General features: G+C 35.4%; 1 protein-coding gene across 3 annotated transcripts in view; it reads right to left on the minus strand.

The window, feature by feature from the left end:
* The window catches only part of FOXP2 (forkhead box P2), a 466299-nt gene that overhangs the window by 384235 nt on the left and 58943 nt on the right, over positions 1 to 23121 (minus strand). For all 3 annotated transcript variants that reach the window (XM_088141716.1, XM_088141715.1, XM_088141712.1), the window contains exon 2: positions 4931 to 5056. The gene's annotated coding sequence lies outside the window, so the exon portion shown is untranslated. The remainder of the gene's footprint in view (positions 1 to 4930; positions 5057 to 23121) is intronic.

Consider the following 23121-nt stretch of genomic DNA (forward strand, 5'->3'; position numbering starts at 1 on the left):
ATTGATAATGAAGCTCAAGCTCAGATACTTTGGTCACCTAATGCGAAGAGAGATCTCTTTGGAAAAGACCCTGATGCTGGGAAAGATTGAAGGCAAAAGGAGAAGAGGACGGCAGAGGATGAGATGGTTAGATAGCATCACTGAAGCAATGAGCATGAAACTGAGCAAACTCAGGGAGGCAGTGAAGGACAGGAAGGCCTGGCGCAATATGGTTCATGGGGTCACGAAGAGTCGGACACGACTTAACAACTAAACAACAACAGTTCAGTTAATGAAACTCCGAGATCTAGTTCTTAAAGAGTTCTTTAGGACAGGTGATTGGAAAGTTCTGTTTTTAACATACCAAGGAGATTAAAACCCAAGTTTTAACCTGTTTGACATTAACTTGATATTTCTCATTAAGCTCCAGCATCACCCATTTTTGAATGCAGCTTTTAATATACTGTTCCATGGTTGGTATGACCCTTTCTGTACACAACTCTGACCTAGACTGGTTCTTTGCTGTATCCTAGCAATCCTGTAAAAGTTTTTCACCTTTTCAAACTACTTTTTTCAACTGGATTTATAATTAACACAATATAACACATTAACTTCTTGACTGCTGTGAAATGAAAATTATCTTAAAGCCACCTAAAATAGCATTATTCCTTGTTTTCCAACAATTGCACATTTTTTTTCATATCCCTTCATACCCACATTTTACTTTTTATATCTTTGTATTTTTATCTTCCATGTATAACATTGCACATTCGTACTTGATAACTTTTTTTACCCAATCTATTCAACCCCTCATTTGCTCATGAGTATTTAGAGTTTTTGGTTTATTCTCTAAAACACACTGGCAGTCTTCATTTGTAATTAGTCCACATCAGGCAAACTGATAATCAACTATTCTTGTCCCTCCCCACATATACAATTTTTTGAGGATTTCATTATCACTGTCTTTCTGAGGATAATTTCCACACTTCAATTAAACACTATTATATATACCAAAAGCACAATGACTAAAGAAACAACTAAGTCTATGAGCATTTTTTCCCCTGTAATGTCTAAATTCAGTTTGTTGAACATCCATCAATTTGGAAACAAAGAAGATCTACCGCAAAACACAACACCAATTTTACATATTCTTGTGGACTTCTTGTGGATGTCTAAATTGAAAGAAATATTCTCTATTCCCAAAACTGTCTAAGAATAATTTCAGGGAAATATGCCAGTAGCAATTGAGGCAAGGTTGGGGGAAGGGAGTCTAAAGAAACCAGAATTCTACACTGAAGGCAAACTTGCACAGCAACTATTAAGCTGTCTGTTGGGGGGGGGATCAAAATCAGTAAAAGGGAGTGAAAGGGACAAAAGGTATCCACTTGCTTTTACTTTTGAATGTTTAATATTCCTGAGCAAGGATGAGGATGATAGAAAACCATGTCATGAGGACATTGGGATGAAATTATTTTTTTTTTTTTAAATAAAACTTATTAGAAGATTACAAGGATTTTTCATAAGGAATGGAAAAGAAAAAGAACTTTGTTTGGTTTTCTTGTCTGGTCTCCCTCAAAGGGCTGACACTGCCACAGTTAAGCCAAGGTGGCAAACTTGTGCAGGACTCATTCTAAGTACAGGGTTTAATGTTTATCCTTATTATGTTGGGGTAATTTACTTTTCTATACACTTGACTTTTTACCATATGTGCAGGTTTGATAAATAATGTACATGTGCACACATGCACACCTTAGACAGAACACAGCTTCTGAGTGACTTTCACTATGCCAGAGACAAAATTTTGAAAAAGTACCGCTTTCAAAATGTTGAAAAATATAGTAAACAATATTGTGTTAACTGTACTACTTTACCTGCTGACCGGATTGCAGTTCTTGGTTTTGTTGAGATGAGATGAACATGCAAGCCTTTTCTCTGTATAATTTAAAATGTTCCATTAGGAGCAAAACATTGCAATTAATTAGGAACAGATTACAGAAAGTCAAGAGAATTGTTGTTCTGGATGAGATGAAAGTTTCAGCATCAGTGATTACCAATGAAGTAAATTAAATCATTTCCCTTTCTAGTGCCCACATCTTCACTTACAGATTTGGGCTTATTGCCAACTATAATATTAATATTCTCTGTAAAGGTGTGAATATTTCCCATTATAAGGAACTGACAAAGTGATTTGTTTGGTCACCCCTACCCACTTCCTAATGAAATTAGCTGTGTTATAGAAGGATGTAATACTTACCCATTTTTTTAATTCTTTCCAACCCAAGAGGACATTGGAGTGAAATTACGTTAAAGGGGGTTGAGATTTAGTCTGTCTATCCATCAGTAGGATAAGTCTGTAAAGTGAGCAGAATCGGGGCACATTTGGTATGGAGTAAGGAGCCAATTCAAACAGGGGCCAGTTCAGGCAGAAAAACAGCCCCAAGGTGTTTCTATCTAAGCGAGCCTCCCTCCTGGTCACATGACCCAGGAGAGAGCTATTATTAAGATTTAGAATAAGGCTAGAAGCCATGCTTTATGGCCTTTCCCTATTTTATTTAATATCAATTATTTTCAAAATAGTCCCCTGAACCTAAGAGTTTATTATTAATTTTGTTGTTATTGTTGTTGCTGGTCGCACAGTCAGCCAGATGTTTAGACTGGATTTGGCATTTTTATCCACCTACTGAGTCCTTCCCCAGGACTTGGGACAGACATCATCATCATCATCATCATCATCATTATTATTATTATTACACTGCCTGACTCCCAGAAACCTGGGTGGCATTGAGGAAGATTCTGTTATTAAAACTATGCATCCTACCCAGAATGAATTTGAGGAAACATTTAAGTTCAGCTAGAATTACTGCTTCTGTCTTGGATAAAGCAATATAAACACATGCAATCCATCTCAGAATCTGAGAAGGAAAGAGTTAATGTGGAAGAAGAACAAAAAGCAAGGGCAGACTAGACTGCCCAGGGCCCTAGGATTACCAGTGCATTAGGGACAATTATACTTTCGCCCTGCTTCTGTCTTCATTTTTCCAGTTGGCAAGATAGATCACTGATTCAATTATGTCATTATAAATCTAACTGCACCACATTCTGTGCTAACCAATCAGTCCCTTAACTTCTCCATAACTCTGGGCAGTTGGATAGTAAGTAATATATAATCACTGTTTGTTATATTAGAATTTCAGGAATCCAGAGTCTATGATGGGACTTGGGAAATTCCTCTTGGCCCTTTCATTTTAACCACTGAATCAGCAGCAATGTGAAGAAGGGGAGGAATGAATGGACTAAATGGCAATTTTCAGCAACGCCAGACAGAAGTTGTAGATAACTATTTCATGTTATCAGACCTGTAGTATCAAGCAAAATTCTGCTGTACAATCCGGGAGCAGCCTGATTTTATCTCTTACCAAAGAGCTTTTGGCAATTAAGTAAAGCTGCTGCCTCAACAGAAGCAACATTCATGGTGATTTCTTGACAAAAAAAAAATGTGCACCCTGAATAGCAACTAGTCTTTCTTTGTGTTATATCTTCAATTATTTAATGTAAATGCAACACTATAGTTATTTATGCAATTTATACAGCTGCCCAAGTTATGAATCTCTCCTGTTGCAGTTGCCTGAAGATGATTCTGGATACAGGTTCAAAATATTGACCTTAAGTGTGAGGTGTGATTTTTTTTAAAAAAAACTAATTTTCCATCGTCCCAACTCTGAAAAAGGATTGACTAAAGGTGAAAATGTCACTCTGTATGAATCCTAGGAATCAAGAGATATGCTTTGGGTAAAGAATGTCACCATGCTGATTTTATTTCTAAGGAAATGTTAACATGTTCTTTCTGGGAAAAAAAGGATGAACATGAACCATTATTCAATCTGTGCATGTTGCTATATATTTGGGTGTGACAAGTATACCTCCAGGGAGACACCTGGACTGGGTGTCAGGTCATGTCTAATCCAGTCGTGTGGATTTCTCAGCTAATCCGCCAATCAAGCTAAGATCTATCTGTAGGAGGATTCTGGCCTCCAAATGGCACTTTTCCACGTTTTTATCTTCAACCAATTGAAGTGAACTTGTCTGCTTGCTTTTATTCTTTGTGTCACTCTTTCTACCAAATACTGTTTTATGGGAGGATGAAGTATCTACACAATATCCAAGATCCCTTGCTTTTCTAGCACCCAATTTGGGACTTTTTCCTCACTGTATACTTATTCTCAAACCTTCTGTCTTAGCCCCCAATTCAGGCTAAAGCCAAATTTTCTTAGGCAAACATTGCTCCCTGAATTGCTTAGTCCCAGGCACATTAAACTAATCAAGAGTCAATGACATCAAATCTGTAGAAGTAACATTTATTTTGGTGCTTCATTTATCTTTTAATTAAATTCAAATACAGAATAAAAAGTATCAATTTCTGCCAGCTAAATAATTAGAATTTGTTGATTTCTGTTGATTAGCCTGTAGAAAGAAAGTCTACCTAATCCTTTCTGAACTAAACAGGCTTTCTTTTAAAAAGTATAACAAACTGTCTTACAATAATGTCTATATGAAAGTAAAATCAGATAAAAAGACAATAGAATTCTATACAGGTAACATATAAATCTAAAAACAAATTTAAAAATAAAGAATGTGCATGTATACAGTTTAAAGGAGAGCTACTTCAGTAAACTGTAACAATATTTTTCTTGAGGAACACGCTACAATTTCCACCAAATTCAAAAGTAGCCAAACTTTTTCTAGAACAAGCCAAACTCTATAAGGAAGAATATACTTAGGAACCCACCTATGTCCTGCCTTCCAATATTTATAGGCACTTGTAAGCTCCATTCATGCTGTGTTAACTTTACTACTACGTTTCAAACACAAAGCAACTGCTGCTATTTTAACACTTGCTAAAAAATATTTATTCTAACACTTCTCTTTTAGGTTTTCTTTCTGAAACACTTACATCTCTTTTTGGTGTCCTTTTGTTTTTCAGATGTGTTTCTTTTTGCTTGCAATGGTTCCTTCAGTAAGAAACAGTTTGCTCTCCAAGTTTAAGAAATGATGTCACTTTGGACACGTTGAAATATATCTGCATGATCAAGAAAAATGAAATATTTAAAACTGATATTCTGTGCTCAACAGAACAATTTCTGTGGATTTTCGATATGATTACACACTCTCCAACATTGTTACAAAAAGTGTATGTGTATTTAGACAGCCTATTAAATTGAGAAAAAGGGTATTTTTGTCATATGCCACATATTTTTACTATAAATTGCCCAGAGAAATGTTTGTTAATATGAGATATAAATAAATAAATAAATAAAATAATATAATATAATTATGAAAGGCACAGGCATTCCCTCCAGTGTGAAGGATATTTTAAAAGGTATTTAAATTTATTATAAGTAGAATATCTCATCCTTCCCTCCAAGAGTTTAAATCCCAACTTTATTTTGAAAGCTTAGAATATGTTGTGAAGGCACTGTTATGTCAGTAATTTCAGAAAGCATATACTATAACACTGTTCAGTCTTAGAACACAAGAGCAGAATCCCAACTAAAACACTGCATAACAGACCAGGAAATGAAAAAGAAAAAAAAGTCTATAATCACCTCTGGAATGACAGAATGGAGATTTTCAGATTAAAAAAAAAAGTTTGTGTTTCTTGAAGAGGAAAAAACTGATTGCCTTAAACCTTGGATTTTTAAGCGTTTCTTCCTTGTTTTTGTAGCGAGGAGCATTAGGAGGCAAAAGGGTTACCTTAAGCCTTGTTTTGTTGTTGTTGTCACTGTTTTAATTATGTCCAAACCCAGATAAAAATAATCATGCTGAAAATTTAGGCCCCACCTCAGTGTTACCACTGGTCTTATTCCTACAGCCTGGAGGCAAGGTAACAAGACAAAGTGGAGCCTCCAGGCTGAAAGATGTTCCTTGCCTCTGCTCTACGGCACTAATCATGTTCTTTCTCAGACCTAAAAGAATGAGATGAGAATATCCAAACCAGCCAGAGCAGCTAATATGATGACACTGGTAAGGCAGATAAAATGGTTATAGCACCTTCTGCTACCTTCCGAAAGAAAGAAAACTTCTAGATATATAAATATCTATATCTATCTTGTATACTGCCCAGAGTTACTTGTTTTTTGAGATGGGCAGCTATATAAATTGGACAAATAAATAAATATAGAAAAATGGTAACAAATATTTTTAACCATGATTTTTATTATGGTGATGGTTTTATATCATAATCCCTTCTAATACTAAGCTCAAACAATCCCTCCTCCCTCTAAAACGTAATGGCATCTTTAGGTACAAAGAAATACTCATTTTCTAAATAAGAAGAACAGAAATATGTTTTAAAAAGTGCATGCCAAGACCCTGGGCTTGTGTCCTTCTAGGACATTGATAAAAACTCTGTGTGAATAGGGACATAAGACAGAATTTCAAGATCTGAAAGTATAAATTATTTTGCAGGACAGATTAGTGTTGGTCATTCTTTTCCCCTTTATTTAGAGGGAATGGGATGGGGAAGAAGAATCATACTAATACAGCACAAAACACTCAGGCACAGGGTTGGCAAACATAGTCCTTTTGTATGGTCTGGCAATATAGAGCATAGGAGGGGAAGAGAGATAGGATGGAGGGTGGAGAAAAAGTCCTTTTTCTTCTGCCTAAAACTGTCCAAATTTAAAGCCCTGCCGAGCAGAATTCAAGCCTGAGGAGATCTCAATTTCTTATTTCTAACACCAAGCATTACACAGTGCCTAGGAAACAAACTGGGGGCATTCTTAGACAAGATATATATACACAGGTAAAGAAGAAATAACTATATTGTTTTCTCTCCAGATTGTCTTGTGGAGGTACAGAGCCAAATATACAGCTTCATGCTCATTTAAATTTAAATTTAAGCTGTGTTATAACACATTGGAGCCTTAATAATACTAGATTATTAAGGTTCAGAACTAGGTGGGATCTTAAGTTGAAATAATAGTATTTAGCATTGTGTTACTGTACTAATGTAATACTGCTTGCATTGATTCCCCTGCCCCCAATAGATTTTTTCATAAATGGTTACTTTATAGTTACTATCAAAAGTATTCATTATCAAAAACTATCCTGATTTATCCCTATTATCATTAATATATTTATTAATGAAGGATGATAGGAGTTTTCCTTTCTTATACATCACTTTAAGTTTAAGGATATTTTGCCATAGTAATCAATTCTTTGAAAATTATGCACTGTACATCTCTCATTTAGTTTACCAAGTCATGATGGAAGATGTCTAACACATAGGCAACTCAATTCAAAAACCTATTACAAGAAAAAAAAGACGAAAAAGGTCAAATCTAAGTATACTTTCATCATTTACATTCAAGATAATTTGCCTGCAAACAGACCAGAATTTAGTAGTTAAAGCCTCTTCTTTATAATTTCATTTCTTGGTTTCTTTAACCTAATTTATCTTTATCATAAGGTTAACTTTAACATACATGCTGGTCAACATTTAAGCTTCGAGGGGTTTTTTGCACAGGTGCCTTTGAAAATACACACCAGGTATTCTAATATTTCTATGTGCTGTTCAACACACATCCTTTTACTTTCATCTCCACAATACCAGCAATGCTTTTGTTGTATTTTAGGATATGCACAGATCAATGTATATTCCTTCAGGGAAGCCTTTTGAACTCTCAAAAAATGACTGATTGACATCAGGAACAAATACCTTTGCTGTCATAGAATAGAATGTCATTTATAGAAAAATCCACATTAATTAATTCTCTCTATGCCTACTAGATGTATCAAAAGACTGGAACAGGTCACTCATGCAGTACTATGTAAGTTATGTATGGATAAAACACTCTGGTGTGTTAGTGAACTTAAACTTCTTGTTTGGAATAGCAGTTAACAGAAAGAAGAAAACTTTTTTTTTTAATTGCCACTTTAATCCACATATACATTTCAAAGTTTCAAATTTCCTAGTCCCACTTAATAAAAAATAAAGACTAAGGCTGTGTAGCAGTCCAAAGTCAAAGGAAAAAAATATGATCTTGGGCATGTGTAGGCATGCATGTCACACCTGGCAGAACCTTCTTTTAAAAAGTTTTTTCCTGGTCTTGTGTATGATCCCAGGCAAAGATACACTTGGATTAAGCAGGTGCATTCCAAATCCTTTTTCCTCAAATCCAGATCATTGCACAGCCCTCAAGTCAAACTTAGTCTTACTGACTCCCATTGGATAGCATTTTGCAGAACAGTTGCTGTGGCACATTTTTGTTTAAAAACAATTAAAAAAACAAATTGCATCTTATTTTATTTTAATATTAAGACAGAAATGTAGAATAGAAATCTAGATAACTGAAAGTGTTTCTTGCCTTAGCAGTGTGAAATTTGACTTGAAACACAAGTAAAGACACTTATTATTAGAAGGGTATCAATGAAATGGCACTTTTTACTTTACATTCACCTTGCTGTATATTGTGTAAATAGAAATACATCAATTTTCCATTTTAAAAAAATGCATGAAATTTGTACACATATTCTTTATTTCTGATATAGTCTTTGTTCAGTTTTAATTTTTAATAACTTCAGATCTATATAATATATAAACAATCTATAAAATGTAACAGAGGGGAATTTATATAAGATTTAGCATCTGTATTTATTTATCAAATTTGTAAGACCACCCAAATCCATACTGAATTCTTTCATTTGTAGGTATGTTAATTTTCAACATACCCACCATCAACTTGGATACAAAACATAGGACAGTTTTGAAGAACTGTCAGAACATGTTCTACAGCTGTGTTTAACAAACTGCATTGATCACATCTATTATCCTAGCATTTCAACCAATGTCCATTTCATTTAAATCTTGGATAAATTCCCTGTTAACTTTTATGTTTATATCCCAGATAAAAATTATTAAAAATTAAAACTGAACAAGGACTTTCTAGACACCCTGTATATTAGCAAGCTATTATAACCACATGCAATGCTTTTTATATATTATTTTCAGGAATGTACACATTTTTGTTTGCATTTTCCTGCAATATATTCTGCCTCAAATGTAATTTTCAAAAACATTTCATTTGAGTTCATGTATTAGTTAAGAAGATAAAAGTATGGACATCCTTGAGTTTAGCTTAATTTCTGATGAATGTATTGATATTAGCATGAAGTAGCAATCAAAGATGAGTTGGGCTAGTGATTTTGGGTTAACCAGTATTTCAGGTGACAAATTCTCAAATGAACTGCTATAGAGTAGCAGCCCAATTCTAGCTAGAAAAGGAAAGTGAAGTATAACAGGGAACTCATAATAGATTTCTAAAATAACTTGACTAAATAATTTAGGGATGCAAAGTGTTACAGTAAGCACAGAATTGGGCATCAAACAGCAAAACTTAATACTTTTGCCTTAAATGATATGATAGCATCCATGGGTGAGAAATTTGCATTACAGCTTTGTTTCCTTTTGGAAAAAAAAAAGTGGGATGAAGATGAATGGAGAAAGTGAATAGATTTATTAATATAACAACTGTTGGGTTCCAGCTTATAAAGAGGAATACAGAACAAGAGAGAGGTAAAAGTTTTTACAGAACATGGCACTAGTCGCTTCCAAGAGTCTAATTTGTTATTTTTTATTTTTCTGAAAATAGGAGAAACAATTCTAATTGGTTTGGCTAAACTGATTGCAAGAGAAAATCACACTCTTGAGAAACATCAGCCATAACAGAAAAGCCTTTGTTAACAAGCAGTGAAATGTTGATGAGATTATGCATGTGTCTTCAATTAACATAGAACACTCAATTACACTAGTTAATATTACCTATTGTAAGTTACATTATTGCCTTTTCCCTGATTAGGTTAACACTAGACCATCATTTCTCAAACTTGGCAACTTTAAGATGTGTGGACTTCAACTCCCAGAATCCTTCAACCAACATCAAAGTCCACACCCAGGGCACTGTGGTGAACTGTCAGGAGCACTACAGGATATTTTAAATATTTGCAAAACTGAGTTTTGCAACAAGAGTTTGTGACATTACATCTTTGCAACACTAAGGGTGCCATGAACTGAGAAAGTTTGGGAACCTCTGGCCTAGATAGGGGTTGAATACCTGCTGTTTCTAGTCAGTTTCACTCTGCCTATCCATTAAAGTAAACAGAGTTTCTTTTCTTTCAGTTTCAGTTGCTGATGGAATTCAAAGGACTTTGGAAAGGGGAGAACAGGAAATGGAAGGTCTCCAGAACCAGGGATCCTAAAACCCAAAGCCACTCAGTCTTACTAGGGTTCAGCCGAACCCTCTTGTTCCCCATCCAGACCCCAACATGGGACTGCCACAGCAGATGGAGTTGAATTCCTTACAACCTATGTTGATAGAGTGAAGGTTTAACATTTATTTGGGCTCCTTTTGTATCTGTTCAGAGTTGGCCACTGAGTTGTCCACATTTTACTCTGTTGCCCCCTTTATAATGGTATTGCAGCCCTTATATACAGTGCATTCGGAAAGTATTCAGACCCCCTTCACTTTTTTCAATTTTGTTATGTTGCAGCCTGATACTACAATCATTCAAATTCATTTTTTTTCTCAATCTACACTCAGCACCCCACAATGACAAAATGAAAACAGAATTTTAGAAATGTTTGCAAATGTATGAAAAAGGAAAAACTGAAATATCACATTGGCATAAGTATTCAGATCCTTTGCAACAACACTTGAAATTTAGCTCAGGTGCCTCCCATTTCTCTTGATTGTTGCTGAGCTGTTTCTACACCTTGACTGGAGTCCACCTGTGATAAATTAAACTGATTGGACATGATTTGGAAAGGCACACAGCTCTCTATAGAAGGCTTCACAGCTGACAATGCATACTGTACCAGAGCAAAAATCATGAGGTAAAAGGAACTGCCTGCAGAGCTCAAAGACAGGATTATTGCAAGGCACAGATCTGGGGAAGGCTACAAAAAAATTTCTGCTGCACTGAAGGTTCCCAAGAGCACAGTGGCTTCCATAATTCTCAAATAGAAGATGTTTGGCACAACCAGGACTCTTCCAAGAGCTGGTCGCCTGGCCAAACTGAGCAATCGGGGGAAAAGAGCCTTAGTAAGAGAGGTGACCAAGAACCCGATGGTCACTCTGACTGAGCATCAGAGATCCTGTGAGGAGATGGGACAAAGTTCCAACCATTACTGCAGCCCTCCACCGATCTGGGCTTTATGGCAGAATGGCTAGACAGAAGCCTCTCCTCAGTGCAAAACATATGAAAGCCCACTTGGAGTTTGCAAAAAAGCACCTGAAGGACTCTCAGACTGTGAGGAACAAGATTCTCTGGTCTGATGAAACCAAGATTGAACTGTTTAGCCTCAGTTCTAAACGTTATGTCTGGAGGCAACCAGGCACCGCTCATCACCTGCCCAAAACCATTCCAACAGTGAAGCATGATGGTGGCAGCATCATGCTGTGGGGGTGTTTTTCAGCAGCAGGGACTGGGAGACTGCTCAGGGTTGAGGGAAAGCTGAATAGAGCAAAGTACAGAGATATCCTCAATGAAAACCTGTTCCACAGCGCTCAGAACCTGACTGGGTTGAAGGTTCACCTTCCAACATGACAACGATCCTAAGCACACAGCCAAGATGACACAGGAATGACTTAGGGACAACTCTGTGAATGTCCTAGAGTGGCCCAGCCAGAGCCCTGATTTGAACGCTACTGAACATCTCTGGAGAGACTTGACAATGGCTGTTCACCAACAGTCCCCATCCAACCTGATTGAGCTTGAGAGGACTTGCAAAGAAGAATGGCAGAAAATCCCCCAATCCAGGTGTGCAAAGCCTGTCACGTCATACTGAAAAAGACTCAAGGCTGTAATTGCTGCCAAAGGTTTCAACAAAGTACTGAGTAAAGGGTCTAAATACTTAAGTACATGTGATATTTCAGTTTTTTCTTTTTAATAAATTTACAGACATTTCTAAAATTCTGTTTTCACTTTGTCATGATGGGGTACTGAGTGTAGATTAATGAGAAAAAAAATGAATCTGAATGATTGTAGTATCAGGCTGCAACATAACAAAATTGAAAAAAGTGAAGGGGGTCTGAAAACTTTCCGAATGCACTGTAGCTACTTCTTACTGCTGCACTGGTTGGCCGGAACTGAAATTATTTGCTTCCTACTTCCAGACTTTTCTGAAGATTTCCAGGAATGTTGCCAAGTTCTGCTCAACTGATATTGTCATGTAAAAGTGTACCGCTTAGGTTTTATTTTATAGGGTAGTATGGATTACCTCAACTGTACTATAACACTTTCTCCAATCATTCTTCAGTATACTGCTTCTTCTACTGTGAATTACATTTTGTTTTTATGTATTATTGTAATTTCCCTTATTCTCTGACTTTAAATCAATAGAATATGCAACATATAAAAGCTCAGAAATGACTACAGAGAGTCCTCAGGTAACAACCACTTGTACAGCAACCATCCAAAGTTACAATGTCGCTGAATGAGGACGACTTATGATCAATTCTTGAAGTTCCAGCCATCACAGTGTCCCCGTTTTACATGATCACAATTCAGGCACTTGGCAAATGGCTTGCAATTATGACAGTTGCAGCATCCTGTGGTCATGTGATTGCCATTTGCGACCTTCCCTGCTGGCTTCCCACAAGCAAAGTCAATGGGGAACCTGGTAGGAGGTCACAAGTCACACCCATTCTGCCATTTTTTTGCTCACATGCCCGTGGCACCCACCTACCTGTGCTCCGTAGCACCTGTCTGCAGCACCCATATGCCCACCCGTTCATAGCTCTCACCCACAACTCTCACCCATCACTCTGCTTGCCTAGAACTCCCACCTCTTCCCACATCACAGTTATGAGAGTTCCTTGTTTAACAACCCACGTGGTCCTGGGGTTGCCAGGCAACTGGGACTGCCAGGATTGCCATCGCTAAGTGATGCAGTCATGTGACACAGCGCTTTATGACTGCATCATTAGCAGCAGAAATTCCGGTCCCAATTGCCATCATAACCCACGGACTACCTGTAATTCCTTTTTTCTTTGCAATCTTCCTTGCCTGTGTGTTGAAGTGGTAGTGGAAGGGAATTGATGTAACAGTTGCTACTTGAAAATTATGTCATTCTAAGTGCTAAAAGAGCTAACTACAATATGATGCATTCCTTACTAATTAAATTGTTTGTTTTTATTTGGGCTGAATATCAAATAGCTTTAGTTCTACAATCATTCTGCCCCAGTCCAGAAATATTTAATTTTGGTAAGAATATGCAGCCATATTAAGCCATGTCTTCTGAGTTCCTCTTTAGTTAGCCAAAGCTGCTATTATTATCTGTTCATTTAATTCCTACTTCTTAAAAGCTTGTTTCATTCAGCAATAGTCAATACATGAAGCTCAACAAATTTAAGACTTTATTCCTTTCATGAAACATGCTAACAAATTAAATGTTTTAAGGTTCTTTGTTTATTTTCATTTAGCAATAAAAACAAATGTCCCATTAACTGGTAAAATGTTACATTCAACATAGGTAAAGCAGAATCACAAGGAACATAATATAAATAATAATTCAATAAGACTTTTTATTATATTTGACAAGTGTAAACATGTATTTCAATGTCATTATTTTTCTTTTCCTCTCGCAAAAGACATTAAGGAAAAATCTTTAGGGAAAAATAACTTATCTGCATTTATTTTTCAATTCAGTACAGACAACAGTATTTCCTAAATGCTCCCATTCAGCTTTAGATATGTTCATAGTCCAGACATTATTGCTTTGGTACTATTTAAAACTACTTGTAACATGGTTCCTGTTTCAAGTAAGCTAGGCTAAATCTTGACCAGATAAATTAGCAAATAATGGAATAAAAGAACTTTATCCTCCAAACCTTCAAGTTGCTGCTAAATGAGATTTCTTTGAAATGCAGATCAGTTGAACTAGATTAGTGAATTTTAGCTCCTGTCAACATCATAACAAAATACAAATACAATTGTTCACTGGTCTTATCTTCATGCTTCCATCTGCTTCCTTGTTATTTACTTTCCCTGATTTACTATGCAGATCTAAATAAGGCACATCAAGGAGGGCTTACAACACAATGGCTTCTTAAGCTTTACATCAAGGTATTTGAAACTGAAGCCCTGAAAGGGCTGCCATCAAAGACATATCTCTAATGAACTTCCATATCAGAGAAGGTTTGGTATTTAATACTGCTGTGAAAAGAAAAGGCTACAAATCAGAATAGACTATGAAGGAAAATGTCTGCACATCTTGATGAGATTAATACCTATCAGAATTAATAACCAATAAAATTATATCTGCGTCCTTTAAAAGTTAAATTTCCAACCTTGCACAAATAATGCTATCTGTCATAATGTCAAAAAATATATAATAATCTATTGGCAAGGTAAAATAGTTAAAACACCTCCCCCCCCCATTAAAAGCTCTACATGCTTTTTTAATTGTATTCCATTAAGACATTCCTAGCAATTCAAAGCTCAGATAATTAACACTTTCAACAGTATTACCAGAATTTTATAGTACTGCCCTTTTATAGTACAGGGCAGTGGGAGGACATCAACATTATTAGTTTAATGTAATTGTGTAACATTTGTTCATCAATTTTCACTGGTTTCCCCATTTCCTCATAGCAATCTTTACCATCTCAAGTTCTCGGTCTATTTGTAATTAAATAATTCTTGTGTATCAAATTGATTAGCATTGTGATAACACCTTCAACCCACCACAAAATAAACAAATACACACACACCACAAAATAGATACAAGAGGTAAACACGTCTTACTTCACTATGCCACCTACTTTCTCCATAAATTATAGAAAAAGTAATTTAAAAGATTTGCAATACAGTATGCAGTCTTTTCCAGCAAATTGTCAAAGATTACAAGATGAGCTGTGCTTTGACTTTTTTTTTTACTTAAGTATTAAAGTTTATAAACAAATCACACACTTTCACCACCACTCCTTTCCTTAAAGAAATCATTTCAATCATTTATGCCCTTCTATAACAAGAGAAGATCCCACAAGCAAGTTCTGTACTACAGATCAATCAATTCCAAACCAAAGTAGACATGTTACAGCTCTTGTGCCTGGGAATCATGCTGGAGGCTCACCAGATGATGAAAACTGAAGTATGCTGTATATGGCTGCCCCACATGGCATTCATTAGCTTCTGGGCATGTCAAACTTCACAACTATCCTACAGTCAATGACAGCAAACACCTTCCCTTTTCTTCTTGCTTCCAAACATATACTTGACTTTCTAGCCTTCTTCCAGATTACAGGCAGTCTTCCAGAAACACAGTCCCAGAAAAGAAACAGATAAGTCCCATGGCTATATACTACAGAAATCACAGCTCTTAAAAAAATAAATTTCATTTCTTAAGATCCATGATACAGACTTCTTACCATCACAAGAGACCACTTCTTTAATTAAATGACAAATCAACATATCCACTTATGCAAAAACTGATGTTACACCAAGTTTGACTACACTTGTCCTAAAGGATACAAAAGAAGTTCATGAGCAACAGCTATCTCTAAGGCACTGCGGCTGTGATGGGTAGCCAAAATTCTGCCATTTGTGTTTGTTGGTTTCAAAGAACAAACTGAATTTAAAATTGGTCACCACTTGTATAACTAGTTATCATGGTATCCTCATCCTTATGTTAAACTTCCAGGGTGGAAAAAAAAATAAATTATAATTCACTAAAATACATGAAGTTGCAATAAATAAATAAAAAAGGGTTCTTATCATTTCAGGAGATTTATTTCAAAAACATAAGTGAATGTTAACATTTTTTATCTGACACTTGCTACACAAAATTATCTTTTATTAGTTCATTGATGGCATAATGAATCAGTGAGATATTATAATACACAGAATGCTTTATAACGTATTTGGAACATATAGCCTCTCATATAATCTGACAGAGCAAAACAAAAATAGGTTAAGACAACATTTTTATATTAATTGTTGTACTGCTGAAATAATGCATCAACAATTTTTTCAATTAACCTATATATATTTGTTCACTTTCCTGAAGTGCTTACTTATTGCTATTATCTTATCTGCCACCATATATGAACAAAGCTATTTTTGATAACATGCAAAAAATTATCTATCCAATGTCAATTTAAAACATTTGCAATACGGTATGCAGTCTTTTCCAGCAAATTGTCAAAGATTACAAGATGAGCTGCGCTTTGACATTTTTTTTTACTTAGGTATTAAAGTTTATAAACAAATCACACACTTTCACCACCACTCCTTTCCTTAAAGAAACCATTTCAATCATTTATGCCCTTCTATAACAAGAGAAGATCCCACAAGCAAGTTCTGTACTACAGATCTTCTGTATGATATTCATGTACCATCAGCTACTCCTTGAAAAATCAACTTATGTGTACATTTACATGCTGAATAGGTCATGACATCTAGAAATGCTATAGCCTTTGGTAGGCAACAGAACTGGGTACTTGGATTTTGATAAATGTGCTAGATCTGATATATGATATCTGAGTTTAAATTCCCAATTAGGCATGAAATTCAGTGGATGAACTAGTCACTATTTTTACCCCTAGTCTATCTCATAAAGTTACTGTAAGTATAAAATGGAAGGATGTCATCCAGAGGTCCATGGAACAAAAGCAAACTAATACTACATATACCCACATACATATATAAATATATTAATATTTATTTATTTATTTACTTACTTACTTATTAAGCCAATTTATATAGCCACCCATCTCACCACAGGTAACTGTGGGTGGCATACAACAAAGCTAAAAACATTTTTTTCTATCTGCAAAGTCATGCTTGAGCCAGGTTTATATTTTATCTGGCAGACTTCTTTAAATTGGATTATTAAATTATTATTGTATGCATTATTATATGGAATGTGATCTTCAAGAATGCCTACAGTATCATTTAAAGCTGAAATATAGTTCAATGGTTTAGTAAATCATATAGTTTTTATGTCAGCTGGCTAACAGAGTATTCATTAAAAATTACTATTGCTTTTTTTAGGAAAGTTTTATTTAGTTTGGTTATAGACCAAGAACGCACACCAAAAAAAAAAAAAGTAAAACACATAAACATAAAAATATAAAAAGTAAAGTCATATATGCCTTAATAAATCTAAAAGCTTAGTCTTAAAATTAAAATATCCAAAGTTTAAATCTTAGTCTCAGTGTTATAGCTTTCTAACTTTGCAAACTACCACATACAAATTAAATATAACCTTAACTTCTCTAAAGATCTCTACATCTGAGCCAGAAATTATTACAAGAAAACAGGTAACCTTAGTGCAAAATTAAAATTTGATGAGAAGCAAAGTTCAGTTACCTATACTTGCAGCAAAGAATGAGAATAATCCCAAAGCCTTCAGAGAAAAAATGGGTTGAAGGAGGATTTGAGAAGGGTGACAATCACAAAACACTCCAAAATGAAGTTCATAGCATAAAAGATTGCAAAGGAGAAAGATGCCAGTCATTTGAGGGAGCAGGAGAACAAAATTTCACGAAGTTAAATTATTGTTGGTCAGATGTTTAGACTGGATTTGGCATTTTTATCCAAAGGTATTGTCATGGGATATAAGCTGTTCTAAGTAAAGCTGCCTTTTACAATTGACTGATGGTGATTTTGTCAATGCTTTTGGTCTTCAAATGGTACTCCAAATGGTTTGGGATTGCACCCAAGGTGCTTATTACTATTGGTACTATCTTTGCTTTCTTTTGCCACATCATTCTATTTCTATTTGCAGGTCTTTGTATCTTGTGATTTTCTCCAGTTCTTTCTCTTCTGTTCTGCTGCCTCCAGGTATTGCAATGTCTACTATCTAGACTTTTTTATCTTTCTTATCAACAATTGTTAAGTCTGGGGTGTTGTGTGGCAGGTGCTTGTCTGTTTGAATTCTAAAGGCCCAGAGCACTTTAGTGTCTTCATTTTCTATTACTTGGCCTGTTTTTGTGGTCTCAGCAGTTCTTGCTTACAGGCAAATGGTATTTCTTGCAGATATGCCAATGCACCATTGTTGCTACTTTGTCATGCCATTGTTTGTAACAATTCTGTGTGATCTTCTTGCAGCAGCTGACTAGGTGGTCTACTGTTTCCTCAACTTCTTTGCAGAGGCGGCATTTGCTGTCTGTTGCTGTCTTCTCAATTTTGGCTTTATATGCATTTGTTCTTAAGGCTTGGTCTTGTGCAGCCAGAATTAGCCCCTCTGTCTCTTTCTTCAACTTTCCTGCTCTTAGCCATTGCCAGGCCTTGTTGTTGTCTGCTTTGCCTGCTAGTTTTTTGTGTACTGGCCATGTAATACTTTGCCTTGCCATGTCTCTTTTCTATTCTTCATTTGGTCTTCCCTGTAGGCCAGTTTGGTCTCTTCAGTGTTCAGTAAGCCTTCATAGTGTATTAGCTTCAGTGCATCTTCTTCACTGTCCTTCAGATATTCTTCTAATGCCCTTTTTCCTTCTTCAACTCTCTGGTGTACTTGCAGCATTCCATGTCCACCTATGTTCCTTGGTAAGTAGAGTCTGTCAACATCATTGCATGGATGAAGGGCATGATTCATTGTCACTATTTTTCTGGTCTTCCTATCCAGGGCTTCTAGTTCTGCTTGAATCCAATCCACTATTCCAGCTGTGTATCTAATGACTGGGACTGCCCAGGTGTTAATCATCTTGATGGTATTTCCTCAACTGAGTTTGAACTTTAAGATCTTCTTCACTACTAACCTTCTTGACTTCAATGTGCTTGATGTTGTCAGCTTGAAGGATGCCCAGGTAGTTATCTTCTTCATCCAGACTCTTGATGTTATTTCCATAGGGCATCTTGACTCCTTCAGTTTTCACTATTTTTCCTGTTTACGGTAAGGATGACACATATGTCCAGTCCAAACTCCATTGCAGTATCTTAGCCATTATTTGGACAGTGTTGAGCAGCAATTCGATTTCAGATGGTGTTTTCCCATACAGCTTCAGCTTTATTATTATTATGGTTAGTTGCACAATCAGCCAGATGTTTGGACTGGATTTGGCATTTTTATCCACCTATTGAGTCCTTCCCAAGGACCTGAGATAGGCAGATGGTTTTGTTGTTGTTGTTATTATTATTGATGCTGAGCTCTTCACATATACCAACAACCTTAATTGGATATACAAACCCTTTCAATATAAGAAGGCAACACATTCGAGTATTTTTGTACACCAGTGTACATGGATTACCCAATTAGATGCTTCCCACCACACAATCATGAAAAAAAAAAAATGAATAGATATCTCTAGACCCTGCAATCCAGATGTGATGAGGATTTAAATTACAGAAAGGCCAGCATACCGGTTCCATACCTCTATGTGCATAATGGGAAGAAAGTTAGGAATTGGTGCAGAACCTACTGGGCAGATTTTAATCTGAGACTGATGTTAGGACATACAGCAATCACTTCACTAGCTATTATGCATTTACAGGGTCAGTTCAGAATTGTGGTTTTGATATTTAAAGTTTTAAACAGACTGGACATATCTATCTAAAGAAACACTTTTACTCATATGAATTTGATTACTACGTAAATCTCAATCTGTTGCATTTTCCTATTCTTATTTGAAAATAGAGCTGTTTAGTTGATTTGGAACACTAACTCCAATACACAAAGCCATTTATACCATGTTTGCTGAAATGCCAACACTTCTGAATTTACTACTTTTATTGATTATGCTTGAATTTGGCATCACTTACATCACATAACCTGGATTAAGTTAACAATATAAAAGCTTTGCCAGATAGACCATAGCACATTCTTTACAAATTGATTTACATTATACACTATAACTTTTGAAATATAACTGTATATTTACTTCTGTAGTCTAAAAGCATGAATCTGACCCTTAGCAAACTTGTTTTGAAGCTGTGCTAGCAGACGGTAGCAACATATGCCTCAAGCCCAAGTTGGATGCTCTTTCTACAGTCCAATGTGCTTGTCAAAAGATGTTACAATCACAAATCTACTTTGTCTAGAAATACTTTATCACTGTACAAAGGGAAAAAAAACTTGTACTCTAAGCACACATTAAAATGGAAAGCATTATATCAACCTATCCTAAAGTTGATTGAAATTGCCTTAAAAATAGATTGCATCATTTTAAAGTCGATTCTATTAATTTTATTAACAACATTCAAGATTATATTCTTAAAACACCATTTCATAATAAAAAATTCATTTGGTAGATACTGTACATATCTTCTACAAAAAAACAATTCTTCTCCACTGCAATGAGTCACAAATGTGTATCTCATTTAGTAGTACCACAAGGAACATTACCTATTTTTTATATAATCATACATGTTAATGTTCTAACTAAGCAACTCTATTCAAGCTGTGCAGCCCTTTAGAACTGAAAAGAAAAATGTACTTCAGACCTGCGTAGATGCACATATAGTACCTCTCAGCAACTCCTTAAACAAAATACATTTTTCCCCTAGGAATGCACTGCACCTGCTGAGGGAAGTCACATGACCATGGAAAGAAATTCAACTGCTTTAATAAGTTGCCAGCAATTGCCATGTGCACAGTCCTATGCACGCCAAAGCACCTTTTTCCTTAAAATCCAAAGCACTGCACTAATGTCTACATTTTACATTACAAAAATAATAACTAATAACCTTCTTTGTTAGTACAATTTCTACATGCAAATGTGCTGGGCACTAAATAAACTTTAGGAGAAGCCAGGAATACCTAGCAGGAGGATCCCACCCTGAAAAATGCTAAAAATACGTATCTGGGATCAAAGATTGCTCAGGCATCTGTCCCACATGCAGCCTTTAGACTTTCTCTTCCAAGAGCAGCACTCAGGCACTATCTCTTAGCTGGACAGTATGAACAGAACAATACTATGTTTGTTTGTTTGTTTGTTTGTTTTCCTGCAGACATTTCCCAGCCAGTTTACCTGGTGGTGGCTATCTACTGAGCACAATCACCTCAACATCTCTTCAGTGGGAATTAAATGGAACATGTAAGGAAAAAGAACTGAGCTTTCTCCAGTTCAATTATGAGAAGTATCTACAAAGCCTCCTAAATAATTTGTTTTTTTAAAAAAGATTCAATATATTCTAAACAAGCAGCAAAGATTAAGTCTTTCCTGGTTCAGTTTCAGATTTTACAATGTACATATCTAAGATAAGATTAATTATGACTTAGATATGTAAAGGCTATCCTCTTCCATACCACCTCAGTTTTCAAGGGTTCGTTGGTAAACAGAGGAAAAATGTGTTTTTTATCAGTTTGACTCAGAACCATCTGTCACATAGTTTTCAAGTAAATTCACAATGGGTTTATAGTGACTCTAAAAAGATAGCAACAATATATTCTGGAAATGCTAAATTTGAAAAACTCTGCACTATTTCCAGTTGTATCATTATGGCTCATCACTTGTCTTGGTAGGAGAATAATAAAGATGCACACTTCCTTGTCTCACCACACCCATACTTACAAATACTTTTAAGAATATTTTCAAAGAATATAGTTTAATTAAAATACAGCAATATTACAGAATATATATACTGTGTCATTTTGCTAGTATTAACTTTATTTAAATTGGACTACATTCTCTCAGGCTGGTTTGCATATCATAGTAAGCCATAATTTTTTACGATTCTATTATGAAAAGTTAAGTGGTTCAATGAATGAAGCTAGAGGAGAAAGGCAGCCAAGCATTACATATAGAGAGAACTTTGTCTCCATTTCTCATTCTGTTTCTCCCTGTAATGGAAAATATGCATTTTAACCCCAGTGGAGGAGAAAACAGGTTTGGATATTCCCTACTGTAATCCTTTTTGTCTTCTATACAGGGACCTGGAAAAGAAGACTAGATGCTCAGCTTGAAAAAGAACCTTTTTCAAATTTTTAATACTGAAATCAGAAGGTCAGGTTATACAATGTTTTATTTATTTAATCTGTATGCTGCCTAATCCCCAAAGGTCTTAGACATATAACAATCTCATCATAAGATACATAAAGAAAAAAGAAAAAGAAAATAACCAGTTACAACCAAATAATGAAACTAGTGAAGTAACTATTGTATTTTTGCAACTCCATTACAAGTCAAAGCTACCCTTCCTTTTCTACTAGATGGAAAAACAACTTTTTAAAAAATATATACTATATTGGACATTTTAGAGAAAATATAAAAAGAAAGGAAAAATGACAAAAGAAAGAAAGAAAAGAGTATGGTACAAATGAATAAAACAAGGGATTAAACAGCTTTCCTAGAGCCCAGGAGGAACAGGGCCAAACAAAACTCCACAAAAAGAGAATTCCAAAGCAGGAGTACAACTACTGAAAAAAGCAACTTCTGAGGCCCTGTCAGATCACGAAAGGAGATGATCCTATTCATTCTAATCAAACAGGCAGATGAATACAGAAGAAAAAATTCCCTCAAATAGCCACGTCTGAAGCCATGTAAGGATTTAAAGGTGAATTGCATGCATAAGCCAAATGGCAACCAGTACAGCTTCCTAGGCAGTGGGGCCACCCAGGTATACCTGGAAACACCCAACACTGGCCATTATGTACTAGCTATAGCTTCCAAATATTCTTCAAGGACATGTAGTCCAAATGGAAGGTGACTACAATGTAACTTATTAAACATAACATAGGCTGGAAAAAAACAGAATATCTACTCATAGTTCTCTGTTACGGGATTTAAGCATGCTTTCTTAACAAGCACAGATATTAGCAATGAATAATTTTTAATGTATTCTTTTATTTTACATTTTAAAAGTTTCACCCAATTTTTAAAATCTTATTTCTGCTATCAGAAAGCAAGTTTGAAAAGTTTTAAATTATCTATTAAAATAGCAAATGCTTTGTTAATATAGATGAATCATACAAATTGTACTTCAGTATACTTAAACACAGTTCCTGATGTTCATTTTCTAACATGAATGTCAAGTATATTTACCTCTAATGTTTTTAATAATTCTTCAGTAGATGATTTATCTTTAAATAATAAAATAGTGGAGATATTGGCATTCAGTTCAGAGATTCTTTAAAATCCTTTTCCTTTTTGTTAAAAATAATTTAATGCATTCTGCTTTTGTAGTTATTTTTTTAGCAATGATATA

Source organism: Python bivittatus, unplaced genomic scaffold (assembly GCF_059951505.1).
Source record: "Python bivittatus isolate LINGU-HERP-01145 unplaced genomic scaffold, Pbiv_v1 ctg000330_np1212, whole genome shotgun sequence".
NCBI lineage: Eukaryota > Metazoa > Chordata > Lepidosauria > Squamata > Pythonidae > Python > Python bivittatus.